The sequence below is a fragment of the Scyliorhinus torazame genome, chromosome 9 (assembly GCF_047496885.1).
Source record: "Scyliorhinus torazame isolate Kashiwa2021f chromosome 9, sScyTor2.1, whole genome shotgun sequence".
In the NCBI taxonomy this organism is placed as follows: Eukaryota; Metazoa; Chordata; class Chondrichthyes; order Carcharhiniformes; family Scyliorhinidae; genus Scyliorhinus; species Scyliorhinus torazame.
In genome coordinates this window covers 55,229,567-55,243,220 of record NC_092715.1, presented here as the reverse complement: position 1 = coordinate 55,243,220, position 13,654 = coordinate 55,229,567, and the positions used below count along the sequence as shown (strand labels likewise).

Here is a 13,654-nt window from a genome sequence, read left to right as displayed (position 1 = left end):
CGGGACGGCCGGCATTTTTAAAAGTCGGTCGCAACCATTGGGCACTTCTTCCCACAATTGGGAACGCCGGGACCGATCACTCCACGACCCTCCCAACACACACCCGTGACCCACCCATGGGTCACGACACAGTTTGAAAATGACTGCATTAGTCTCATCAACCCAAGAATTGAACTTTATGGGATACCATTGCCGCTAGGAAAAACTGCCCTTAAAACTTACATCAACCGCAAATTACCACCAAATCTCCTTGCCTGCCTTTGCTTCCCCTCTCCCCTGCAAACATAAACTGCACTGCACTAATCGTGATAACGGAAACTTTTATGCACAAGATTTCTTGCAGAAATCAATAAAAGCAGCATCCAAGGACTTGTACAATTTGAAATGGTCAAGAAGGTCCTGAGGGCCAATGCAGGTTCAGAGTTTTCAAAGTCGTCATTGTACATTAATGTATTTGGGGGAAAAACCTTGGGACATATTTTAGCAGAATAGAATTTTCCAGACACAAGGAAACAGAAGTGTCTCCCACCCCAGTCCTAAGAGCAAAGCAGAGCAAAAGAAACAAGAGAGAGAGACCCAAAAAAAGTGTGGCAGGGAGGGGTGCACAGCAAGGGGGACTCCTAAAAGCAGAGGAATAAAGGAAGAGGGTGGGACGAGAGAAGAGGTGAGGGAGAGAAAATAATAAATGGAATGGTGGAGAGAGGGAGAACTGCAAGAATATATATTTTTTTTAAAAACAAAAGTAGCAAAACAGCACAGCAGGTAGGTGTCTGGTTGTTCAGACAATCCAAATGTAAGGAGTGCAGACCTGAAGGAGCTCAGGGGTGGTAAGGCAGGTTGAGAATGCGTGCCAAATCCTGGGCTTTTTAAACAGCAGAGAGCACAAAAACAAGCAAGTCACGAAGAACCTCAACTGGAGTAGTGGTCCAATTCTGCACACTGCACCTTGGCAACGATGTAAGGGTAATGGTTCCAGGAATGAGCGACTTCAGTTAGGTGGATGGATCGGAGAGGCTGTCTTCCTTGGACAAAAAAAAAGGTTGCGATAACACTTAATAGAGGTGTTCAAAATAATGTCAGATCTAGACAAAGTAGGGAGGGGAAATGTTTTTTTTTTTTTAAAATGCAGGGGATAGTTAGGATTTGGAATGCTCTGCCTGAGATTGTGGTGGAGGTAGATTCAATTCTGGCTTTCAAAAGGATATTGGATAAATACCTGAAGGTAAAAACATTTGCACGGTTACGGGGAAAGAACAGGAGTGTGGGATTAGCTGATTTTCTCTTGCAGACAGCTGGCATAGACAGTGGACTAAAAAGCCCCCTTCCCTGCTGTGACCATTCTATGATTCTCTTGCATATTAAATTGGGTCAACATTCTGGATTCCTGAAAGCCACCCTTCATGGGACATTTACTGTGTGGCTCTTAAAAATATTTTCTTGCTTTGCTACAGGAGTTTAACTTTTGAACAGTGAATCAAAATGGGCAACAGCTTCAATAAATATAGTCATCCAGGGTACAAAGCGACTTTAGAAAACCAATAACTTGCGTAATTCTGCTGAGGAAAAAAAAAGGTACGAGGAATATGAAAATAGGACAGAACATGTGTTGAGACAAAAGAACAAATTGTGGAGATACTCATGGATAGCAATCAGTTCCAAAGTGGCGTAGCATCCTCTTTTCTTTCCACACCCATTGAATGCATATTTATTTCAGCAATACTAACATCCTCAGGATGTCCCCATATGCTTTACAACTAATGAATTACTTTTGAAAGAATGTCATTCAAATATGAAATGCATAAACAACAGATGAATGAATTAATGGCCAAATAATCTTTGCATTATCAGGAATAAATATTAGCTAGGGTGCTAGAGATCTCCCAACTCATCTTTGAACAGTGGCAGGGGATCTTTCACTATTACCCAGGAATGATTAGCCAAGAATGGCAAACAGGCTGGAGTTTAATATCTCACCCAAAAGCTGGCAACGTCAACAGTACAACACTCTCTCGGTACACACTCAAGAGTCAGCCTAGATTATGTGCATAGATCTTCTGAGCTACCAAATAGAGCTTTCAAAACTATCAGACTTCTCTGTTAAGATATCAGCTCATTCCACACTTTGTTTTTAACAAAAGCCAAAATAATGTTAAACTCAAAACTGGAAACCCAATCACACAGCAGCTAGCTCTGAAAAATCCTAGGACGTGTCCACCAAACTGTCTTCTCTAAATCTGTCATTACTTTGTAAGACGAGACATTATGTAGTCTGTGCCCCATTAAACGTGCTCAGCATTTCCAGTATTCCTTCAGAGATTCCACTTGCTTCAAAGAAAATCAGAACCATTACAAATGCAAGTCTTAAAATAGGTCTGTAGATTTTCCATATGGTTTCCATTTCTCAAAAACCAAAGTAGGAGAATTCTGCAGCGTTGGCTAACATTACTGAAGAGTTAGTCATGTTACTTCCCACCAAACTATTGTCAAAAACCACCAACATCGTTTTACTCCCTACAAATCTTCTGACACAGCAGTTGTTATAATATAAAATAACGAAAGGTTGCAATGAAAGTGCATAACATGTTTTACTTTGTAGCCTTCAACCAAGAATTTGCCATTATCACACTTTAAATTGGAAAATTGTGTTAATGCTGTCGGTAGCTCTTATACACAGACAAGCTGAATTAGTAGATTTATAGGAGAAATTTAGGTTGGGGTGGCACGGTGGTTAGCACTGCTGCCTCACGGCACCAAGGAGCCGGGTTCAATCCAGCCCCAGGTCACTGCCCGTGTGGACTTTGCACATTCTCCCAGTATCTGCATGGGTCTCACCCCCATACCCAAAAGAAGTGTGGAATAGGTGCATTGCCCCTTAACTGAGGGGGGAAAAGATTGGGCACTTTAATTTTAAAAGCTTCTACTGAATAAGGAGTGTCCAAACTGCAGGCCATGTGATAATGCCAAAACAAACCTCGACAACCCCACAGATACCAGCATTTCAACTCCCAAAGCACAGATAACCGTTCTTCCTTTTTACTCGTATTCTTATTCAATGGCCTGCATTGACCTGTTGAATGACAGGTTCAAATGACCTGTCATTTGCGAGGTCTGGGAAGGGCCATCCTTAGTACTGCTCCTCAATGATGGATAAGCTTTAAATTAGCACACAGAAAGGTCTGTTAGTGCCAAGAACGTGAAATATATGCAGATCAATGAGCAAGAATGAAAAATCATACGTGGCCCCAAGGAATCTATGGTATGCAACGATGTAATGCATGAGAATTAGAAGCTTAGATGTGCAGTTGAGTATAATTTCAATTGAAAATGTGTTAGAAATTCAATGCTTTTGTGATATCCAATGAAAAGAAGTAAAGTTGTTAGAAGGACACAATGCAGACTACATTTTAGAAATATGTTCTAAAAGATGGACAAATTATTTAAATATTAAATTTCATGTAGAGGAAAGTTTCAAGTAATTCAGTGTTTATCACCAACTGGATTTGGAATTATTAATAACAGTTTTTCATGAACACAGGAAGCTTCCTAAACTGGGTGGAATGAAAATGCATATTTAGTATTGGTTTCTAAACTGTAATTTCACCCAGGTACAGCAATTCTTTCCTGCTTCTCTTAAATTTATAAAAGATCAAGACTAAACTGGTAATAAATTCAGGGTATATTATGAGGAGCAGAGGAGGAGGAGAAAATGACTTGCATGCAGATTTAGCTGATGTCAGAACTCCTGCTAATATCGGCCCCGGGTCACTATCCGTGTGGAGTTTGCACATTCTCCCTGTATCTGCGTGGGTCTCACCCCTACAACCCAAAAAGATGGGCAGGGTAGGTGGATTGGCCATGCTAAATTGCCCCTCAATTGGAAACTCCAATTTTTATTTATTTATTTTTTTTTTTAAAAAGAACTCCTGCTAATGATTATCTGCAAATAAATTCACAAACAGGCACACCAAAAACATTATCAGTTAATCAAGGAATTTTCATCTATCTTTGAATTACGAAATATTTGCTTGCCAGGCAAGGCTAACAGTAAAGAACACACACATTTGGACAGAACCAACTCTAAAGTCTCCCAAATTTCTCCTATATGTCTTCACCCAGAGATTTTCCTGTGTACTCATACGTTTAGAACATAGAACATATAGTGCAGAAGGAGGCCATTGGCCCATCGAGTCTGCACCGACCCACTCAAGCCCTCACTTCCACCCTATCCCCGTAACCCAATTTAGTTTAGTCATAGAATTTCTCAAACAAGGTACACTGCTCAGACCAAAACACAAGTGTAACCGATTTTTTGTTCAAAGTGTGAAGAGTGAAAGTCAAACAAACAAATTTCCCAGTGAAAATAAGAATCTCACTCAAAACCTTCAAATGATCATTCAACATAGTGACAAAAAAAAAAAAATAACTTTGTAACTTTTGTTCCTCCTAAAGAATGGCTCGCAAGCTAATTGGTGCCATGTCAATCTTAGTCAAGAAACCTTGCAGTTACATAAAACGTGACCACTCACTGTAGAAAAAGATTGCACAGCGAAGAAAGCTTCCTACTCTGGATTGATAGCTGGAATCCTGAATCCTTGAGCAGCCTATCACTTAAGGCCACTCACTTGCTCTACAGGGAATTGTTCCAAATCTCAACAAGGATGTGGCATTTTATAGCCATTAGAAGTAAATTAATATCACAGCAAATAGACAATTAGACTATGATTGAGTAATAGCAGGGATGTGCCCTTTGTGCCACTGAAAGGCTTTAAAATAACTTGACTAAAAGAAACAGGATATATATACATTGTTTCGCCCATATATTTTAATCAGTCTGCATTCTGTGCATCTTAGGAAAAAAAACACCAAGAATCTCGAAATATAAAAACTAAATCCTTTAAAAACAAAATCAAAACTGCATTATTGAGAGGAGTTAGAAAAAAAAAATCAGGGAGGTGCTGGAAAAAGGAACAGAAAATTGAAACAAACTAACAAGACCGAATCTGACTGTCACAAGAGTTGATGAGCTGTAACTGCATCGATCAAATTCAGAGGATCTTTGCCCTGGGTTAAATCATCAGGTTTATGAGCTGGAAGGCACAATATGACATTCACAAGCTGAACTGTAGGATCAAGAGAATTGCAGAAAAAATAATGCAAGCCTGATCGGGTTTCATCAAAGCATTGCAGGCAGTAATCCGAGTGAATTTCTCATTAAAATTCAACTATTGGGCATCGTGGTTAATATGGAACTGGAAAGTACATACTGGCACACAAAGCAGAGTCAGATCCTGATACAGTCTACTTAGTTCATACAACAGGACTCGACTTCTAAAGTACTTCATTGGCTAGAAAGTGTTTAGACATCTGGAGGTCATGAAAGGTGCTCCATGCAATTCCTTCCTTCTAAATAATATGTTTCCAAATGCCCAAATGATCCAATAAACCACAAACAGGAAAGGGATATTTTGCACAAAGGCAAAAGGCTACACGTTTTCTTCCAAAAAGCCAGCACGTGCACAATGAGCCTTCTACCATGCAGCATTTGTGGATCTCACGTCCAGAGAGCATTTTAGCAAGTTGGAACAAATTTTAAAAACATTAAAAAAAAAAAAAAATAAATAAAGTGTTTGATCAAATCCAGCACGTTCCATATTTAACTAGCTCAAATTTAGCAATTTGGAACCCCCATTGTGCTCCATGAATAATCGCATCATGGGGTGGGGCGCGGGGGAAAGGGAACAGAATGTAGGGGGATACCACCGGTTTGAAATTGTGATGTTTTGTTCCACTAAATTTACTTCAAAGCAGTGCTCAAGTCTCAATTTTCAAGCACCTCCACAAACTCCAATTTAGTCTTTCTGTCATTGTTGGGCAGCACAGTGGTTAGCACTGTTGCTTCACAGTGCCAGGGTCCCAGGCTCGATTCCCGGCTTGGGCCACCATCTGTGTGGAGTCTGTATGATCTCCCTGTGTCTGTGCGGATTTCCTCTGGGTGCTCCGGTTTCCTCCCACAAATCGCGAAAGATGGGCTGTTAGGTCATTTGGACACTCTGAATTCTCCCTCTGTGTACCCGAGCAGGCACCGGAATGTCAGTGCAGTGTTAATGTGAGCCTACTTGTGACAATAAAGATTAAAACCTTAAGTCCAGAGTTTCACTATATCTTGTGCAGCAATGCTATTCTGGTTCCTCATTCACCAAAGTGTTACATAGACTAATGCAACTTAACCTCAGATTTTAATTCAAATTTCGCCAGGTAGATAATAATATCAGCTTATTGTCACAAGTAGGCTTCTGTGAAAAGCCCCTAGTCGCCACATTCCGATGCCTGCTCGGGGAGGCCGGTACAGGAATTGAACCCGTGCTATTGCCTTGTTCTGTATTACAAGCCAGCTGTTTAGCCCACTGTGCTAAACCAGCCCCTAATAATTCTAGTTAAATAGTTAATAATTCTCCTCACTTTTGTGATTTTACACGTGAAATGTCAAACACTTTCAATACTTCCCCACCCTTCATCCAGGGCATATCCACCATTTTGATGCTTTCAATGTGCAGTACCTTATCCATACTAAATGTGCAACATTTCATTTTTTTTTAAAAACATAATTTCACACATCTTTATTAGGCGGAATACGCCGCAGGTTAAACATCAATTGTGAATCTGGGCAATATACACATAGTTGCAGAATCCAAATCACTGCAGCAGATAACTCAGAACAAATACAAAAACAAAATACTACAGATGCTGGAAATCCTAAACAAGTCTGGCAGCATCTGTGGAGATAGAAACAGACTTAGCGTCTCAAGGCTGTATGACTCTTCTCCAGAGACGGAGAAATGTGATGGATTTTAAACCGTTTGAGAGAGGCAGGAGTAGCCACTAGAGCACACCTGGCCATGCATCAGGACGACATCTCGTCTTCACTTAATGACTTTAAAAGAATGCTCATCTTAAAAGGGATTAAATTTATTTTCATTTTGCCACATGTACTATATTGCATTAGATACAATGCATGTTGTTGCAATGAAAAAGAGTAAAACGTATCTTATTGAAACAGGAACAGTGCTTCAGGATAAATCTTTTATCATGAAAGATTGCTCATTTGCTTAATATCCTGAGATGTGTGATCACTTTACAACTGTAGGCTGTCAATTTTGGCTATATTAATGTTAGAGATTTAAAGGGGCAATGTTGTACACATAGACAATCAAATAATCACCCACTTTGGATTCTGAAGCCCAATTTCCTATTGCTACAAATTTAATCCGAAATGAAAAGAATTTCAGAGCTAACCACACTTACAAAACAATAGAAAACAGCCACACAATGATCTTTACGATGTTTCCATTTGCGCGGGTATTTGATGCTAAAGTATTCAGTGTCTTCGACAGTGTACATTTTAGGCTTCTCATCTTGGTTGTACCTTCATTCGTAAAAGAAAATGTGTACAATTGTAAACTAAATAGATAATCTAATATTGTGGCTATTTGACAACATCCAAGGCAGCTACGTGAGACAACTCAGATAACGGAGAAAAAAAAGCCAAAAATGCTTGTATGTTTTGCTTCACATGATGTCAATTAAGCGGAATGCTTCGTCCTGGGTGGTGGCTCGGCTCCCGAGTGTTATTAGAGCTCCAAGCGGGAGCTATTCGATCACACTTCTGACTTATACCTAGTCGTTGTTGGAAAGTCTTAGCAAGTAAATCACTCATATTGAATTTCTGTTCTTGCCCTCGTAGCCACAGTACTTATGCAGCTGGTCATGTTAAGTTACTGATCAATCGTGACCCGCAGGATGTTGACGGTGGGGGAGATTTCAGGGAAGGCGGTGACACACTTTTGTTTCCCCCCGAGACTGTAATTTACCTGCCATTTGTGTGCTGCTCACATTACCTGCTTCTGATCAGCTCCAGCCTAGATGTTGTCGAGTTGTTTGGTGCATGTGATCACAGACAGCTTCAGTATCTGAGTTGCCGTGATTCAAACTGAATAACATGCACTCATCAGTGTGCATCCCCATCTCTGACATTACGATACTGGGAATGAAGCAGCTGAAGATAGCTGGGCCTACGATACTGTCCTGTGGAACTCTTGCAGTCATGTCCTTGGGCGAGATGATTAACCGCCAACAGCCATAATCATGACATGTACAACTTCAATTTTATTAGGGCACCCTAATAACATATTTTGACCAAGATTGTAATGAAGTCTGGAGCCAAGTGGTCCTGATGGTACCCAAACTGAGCATCAGTAAGCAACTTATTGCTGAAGAAATGACACTTGATAAGTGATTTGGGGCAGCACGGTAGCCTTGTGGTTAGCACAATTGCTTCACAGCTCCAGGGTCCCAGGTTCGATTCCGGCTTGGATCACTGTCTGTGCGGAGTCTGCACGTCCTCCCCGTGTGTGTGTGGGTTTCCTCCGGGTGCTCCGGTTTCCTCCCACAGTCCAAAGATGTGCAGGTTAGGTGGATTGGCCATGATAAATTGCCCTTAGTGTCCAAAATTGCCCTTAGTGTTGGGTGGGGTTACTGGGTTATGGGGATAGGGTGGAGGTGTTGACTTTGGGTAGGGTGCTCTTTCCAAGAGCCAGTGCAGACTCGATGGGCCGAATGGCCTCCTTCTGCACTGTAAATTCTATGATAACACTGTTGACAACCCACTCCATCAATTTGCCGATGACTGAAAATAGACTGTTGAGATGATAATTGACTGGAATGAATTTGTCCTGCCTTTTGTGCAGAGGGCATATCTGGACAATTTTCCACTTTGTTGGAAAGATGCCAGTAATGCAGCTGCACTCAAAATGCATGGTTAATTCTGAAGAACAGGGCTTCAGTTATTGTCAGTCTAACTACAATTATGCTTTTCCATTCCCTTTTCCCAATAGCATTTACAATATTTGTAGAAAACTTGCATTCCCCTCCATAGCCTGCACAAGTCTACATTTTAGGTACAATAAACTCTTTAAGAACTTTCAAATGCAAAAGGGTTCGCCTGGACTTAAACTGGCAAAAGTCATGAAGCTCTTGCAGCCCTTTTGCTGTTTGGCCCAATTGGATTTTTAACAACAAAACTATTACTTTTAAAGGTTAGTTCTTTATTGTCAATCTACAAATTGCCATGTTTATTCAATTCAATAATTTGCATTGTGGGTTTTAAACTCATATCCGCTAGATTGCTCATCTAATACTCATCCAATAGCTGATCATATCTTACTAGGGTCGATCTAGCTTTTTTGATATTCATTGGGATACACTATGACATGATTGAACCCTTCAGCATATTAACTTAAAAACTTGCCTGGCTCAGGTACGGTATTAAACTGTTCTGTCTGCCCTGAAAATCTGGCTGTTCAACCCTTCCATTGTCAGACATGTTATAATGAGCCAGCTTGAGCCTGAAGAAATCAGTTATCTTTACTCCAGAGATGATCATTTTTAGACAACTGAGCCCTAATTAAGCAGACAACAGGAAGCATTGAAAAATATAATTCCTCTATATACAGTGCAACAAGTAGGTGGTGTGAGTCTTCAGCAACAACTGCCTGGGTCACTATAACCCAATCACTGCAGGCATCACCCCTGGGTACATGACTGCTTTATATCTGACTAACACTTTAGCAGCAGTCATTGAAAACATTAGACCTTCTTTCATCAGACGTCTGTCTTTTGGAAGACCTTCTGAATACCTCAATTCACTGGGAAATTTCATATTCTAGATGCCCAAAATCTAATGCAACATACAAAAATCACCAAATCAAAGAGGTAATTTGGTCCATTACACGTGTTTCTTCATAAAGATCTATCCAATTCGTCTCATTCTCCTTTTTCTCCATAGTTCTGCATTTTATTTTTAGCTATGAGAAGAGGTTGAATAAACTCGGATTGTTTTCATTGGAAAGGTGGAGGGGAGACCTGATTGAGGTCAACAATATTACGAGAAGCATAAACAGGGCAAATAGTCAGAAGCTTTTTCCCAGGCTGGAAGACTCAATTACAAGGGAGCACAGGTTCAAGATGAGAGGGGGAAAGTTTTGGGGAGATGTGCGGGGAAAATGTTTCACGCAGATGTTGGTGGGTGCCTGGAACACATTGCCAGTGGAGGTGGAGGAGGCAGGCGCAATAGCAACATTTAAGATAAATTTTGATAGACACCCGAACGGGCAGGGAATGGAGGGATACAGGTCATTTGGGCAATAAGTAATAGGTCTATACAAGGAATCTGGATCGCCACAGGCCAAAGGGCCTGTCTCGGTGTTGTAATGTTCTTTGTTCTTATATACATACAATTTCTTTGAAAACGTTATTACTGAATCAGTTTCCACCATTCTTTAAGACAGTAGAGTTCAAATCATAACAAGCTGCATTAAACTATGCATCTCTCCGCTGGTTATTTTGTCAAATATCTTAAGTTGGTACCATATGGCTCAGGTACAGTATCAAACTGTTCTGTCTGCCCTGAAAATCTGGCTGTTCAACCCTTTCATTGTCAGACATGTATAATGAGCCAGTTTGACCTTGAAGAAATCAGTTAAGACAAATCCATTATTCTTGGTGGCGCATAGGACACACCAGATCCCCACGTGGATCTGCGAAAATATCTGAAAAGATGCGCAATGTCTTCAAAAATACTTTGAATGGACAAGACTTTTGCAATCCCACGGCTTGATATAGACATTGAACAGTGGATAACCATATCTCACCCTTTTTGAAGGAAGGATCCCATATATCCTTAAAAAAAAATCCAGAACCCAGGGTTGTACTTTGGATCCGTCATGATCAGGAATGGAGCTCAGCTTCATTTAAGAAGAAATACATTTCTGATGCTTCCCTCCACTGGACGAACAGAGATCTCAAAAGATCATATTTTTTTAAAAAACAAATCTACAACACCTGTATGCTTTTATAAAGCAGCATTTCCATTGCTTTGTATATTCACTTGTATAGAAAAGGTCAAAATGTGCAAATCTGGGGACTGGATGGGGCACAGAGAAATCAGATTCCAAATCTATTAGTTTTGCCCTTCCCCTTTAATGCCTTCCCCAAAAAAAGTAATATTTTCAGCAGCATCAGTACCTTTGGCAAGTCATGCAGAGTGTCTTTAATTTAAAGAGTCCTAAACAATATTGCTGAGGTATGTGGTCTTGGTTAGCATCCCTCCATCTAAGCCATCTAATTCTGGTTCGGATGCGCACCCCAGGTGCATTGATAACACAGGGTTTACAGGTTAGGTATCAACCTGTAAATCCTTCGAGCACATGCCAATGGCAGGCAATAACAACAAAATATTCCTGGTCAGCCACATGATGAAAAGAACATTGGAGCCTCTACCATCCATAACTCCAGATTACAACATGTAAAAGTGCACATTTGTCACAGCAATTCAGACACTGAATGAACCGGACACACTACCAACAAAGAACATCGCAACCCACACTGCAGCCACCCCCACCCATCTGACATCAGCAGCCACCATTCTGAAAGGCAAATTATGGTAACTTCTATGCACACTTCTCCCAGATTGAATTCCAGTACTTGTCCAAAAGCATAACGCTAGTAATTTTGCATAAGAGCAAAATTGAGGCAAGCATGATTCAATAATGAAAGTATTGATAGCTTCACATTTCAGTGAACTATTAACCATAGAGCTCCAAAGTTCTACTTGGAGTTAAACTCCAAGGAACTGCAACTCAAAACAAAAAACCTTAAAAAAATACTTAACACTGCCAAGTACTGCCATGACAGACAGCGACTTAATTTTAGATGTCAGATTACTTGGGTAACCTTGAGATCAACACAACAGTGTACATATATATTTTCCAGTGATTCTCTGTGCATAAGTATACATTTTTTTGTTGAGGCAGACACAAAGATTGACTTCGTGTGAATATTTTCAACGTTAGATATTTTGGAGGGGAAGGAAACGAGGTCACGATTTCGTCAGAAATCGAGATGGGGGGTGGGGGAAGAGATTGGAAATCAGGTTAACATTTGCTTCCCGTCATCCAAAGATGCTAACTGCCTCTTTCTAATATTAAGCCCATTATCTGAGTAAGTAAATAGAGGACACTTCTCTTTTAACACGGTTACTGTGAACATACCAGTGTTGATGCAATAGCTGCTCCGGTTCAGGCCCTTAAGTTAAACAAAGGGATCTCTGTGCGATACGATTAGACCTTGAACTGGTTCAGGTTTCAAACACCTCAAACAAAACAAAACCTAAAACTTCTGTTTTCCGAATGTACAAAACTTACTTTGCCATTTAGATTACTGTGTTTTGGGGCTTTAAAAATATATCCGGATGGGATCCGCATTCATTAAGTGGCCCCAAAGCAGCAGGAAATTGGAGGGGGGGCTAGGCCTTCCCTCAGAAAGGAGAGCAGAAATCAAGCTGAAAACAAAATTTCAAACACAAGCCATTTTACCTTCACTCGCCACTGATCCAGACAGCCCGCTTCTTCATCGGCTTTCAACTTTAAAAAAAACAACCAACACAATCCACTCAGGTCGGGTCCGGCGGGGGAGGTTAACGTGGAGTTTGTGGAAAGTCCAAAAAATTGCCCCCACCTCCCCAAAAAATGGAAACTCGTAAGTTTTTTTTGCAACCAAGTGCCCCGATGCAGTTAGTCCAATTAAATCTTCACAATGCCTTTGTGCGCCGAAGTTTTTTCAAGTTATTTTCTTCCTCCCCCCCCCCCTTATGATGTAACCTAGTCTTCTTTTCTGTCGGCTTAAAAAGTAACTTTCTGACCCTTCGTCGAACTTAAAGGTTCTGTTCCTCGTATAAAAAAATAATTTAAAATGGAGTAAAACACGAAGGGGGGGAAAGAGTACGAAGTCCTTTCAAACCAGGGAACCGCGGGCAATAATCCACAGCATTCCCAAGACGCAAGAAGTAAAAAGACTTGCAACAGGAGAGAGACAGAACAAAAATGTCCCCTGTTGTAGTTTCACCTCAGCAAGGAGCTGCTGCGGTTCCTCCTCCTCCAGCTTTTTAATAACCCCCCTTCCTCTTGCCTCCTTTCTTTACAGTAAGAATGCCGCACCCAATGCCATCCGAATTGAATGTCTTCCCCCTCTCTCTCTGCTAACGATGCAGACAGTTTCAGCGGCGCATCGCTCCAGATCCAACTCCCGAGAGCTCCAGGCAAATAATTAAAGAGGAGGTGGTGGAGACAAGGAGAAGCCTCTGCCGTCGCCACCAACCAACCGCTGCGTCTTCAGCAGACAAGAGCACACTGACCGAGATGTGTGTGTGTGTGTGTATTGGGAGGGGTTAAAAGTGAAGCAGGGACAGATGCACCGACAGAGGTGAAGCAACAGCGCCCGGCTTTCCCCAGCGGCTACAATTGTAACGAGCGGCCGACGCTCTGATTGACACTCCAGACAGCCACAGGCCGCCGTACACCCACCCCCATCAATCAGCACCCAGCCCCAATCCTGCTCCTGGGTACGGAGAGGGCGGGACTTCCTCCACCTTCTGCCTTTGAAGTTTCATTTTTTTTCTCCCATCCAATGTAGGTTTTTTTTTCCTCTCTGGTTTAGGAAGGGAGGTTTTATTCATATTTTTCTCCCTCCCTTTCGTTTTGCGCCAAGGACCCGCTTTAAATGTTGACGCTTCGGAAAGAGGCGAGCCTGTGCCGATTAAAGT

The 13,654-nt window shown here is 41.3% G+C and overlaps 1 protein-coding gene across 2 annotated transcripts in view; it reads right to left on the bottom strand.

Moving 5' to 3' along the window:
• Positions 1 to 13,253, bottom strand: part of erbin (erbb2 interacting protein) — a 354,311-nt gene extending 341,058 nt beyond the window's left edge. The window contains exon 1 of one of the 2 annotated variants that reach the window (XM_072515927.1): positions 12,429 to 13,253. The gene's annotated coding sequence lies outside the window, so the exon portion shown is untranslated. The remainder of the gene's footprint in view (positions 1 to 12,428) is intronic. The other variant, XM_072515929.1, reaches the window with a different exon arrangement.
• Between the last annotated feature and the right edge of the window lie 401 nt (positions 13,254 to 13,654).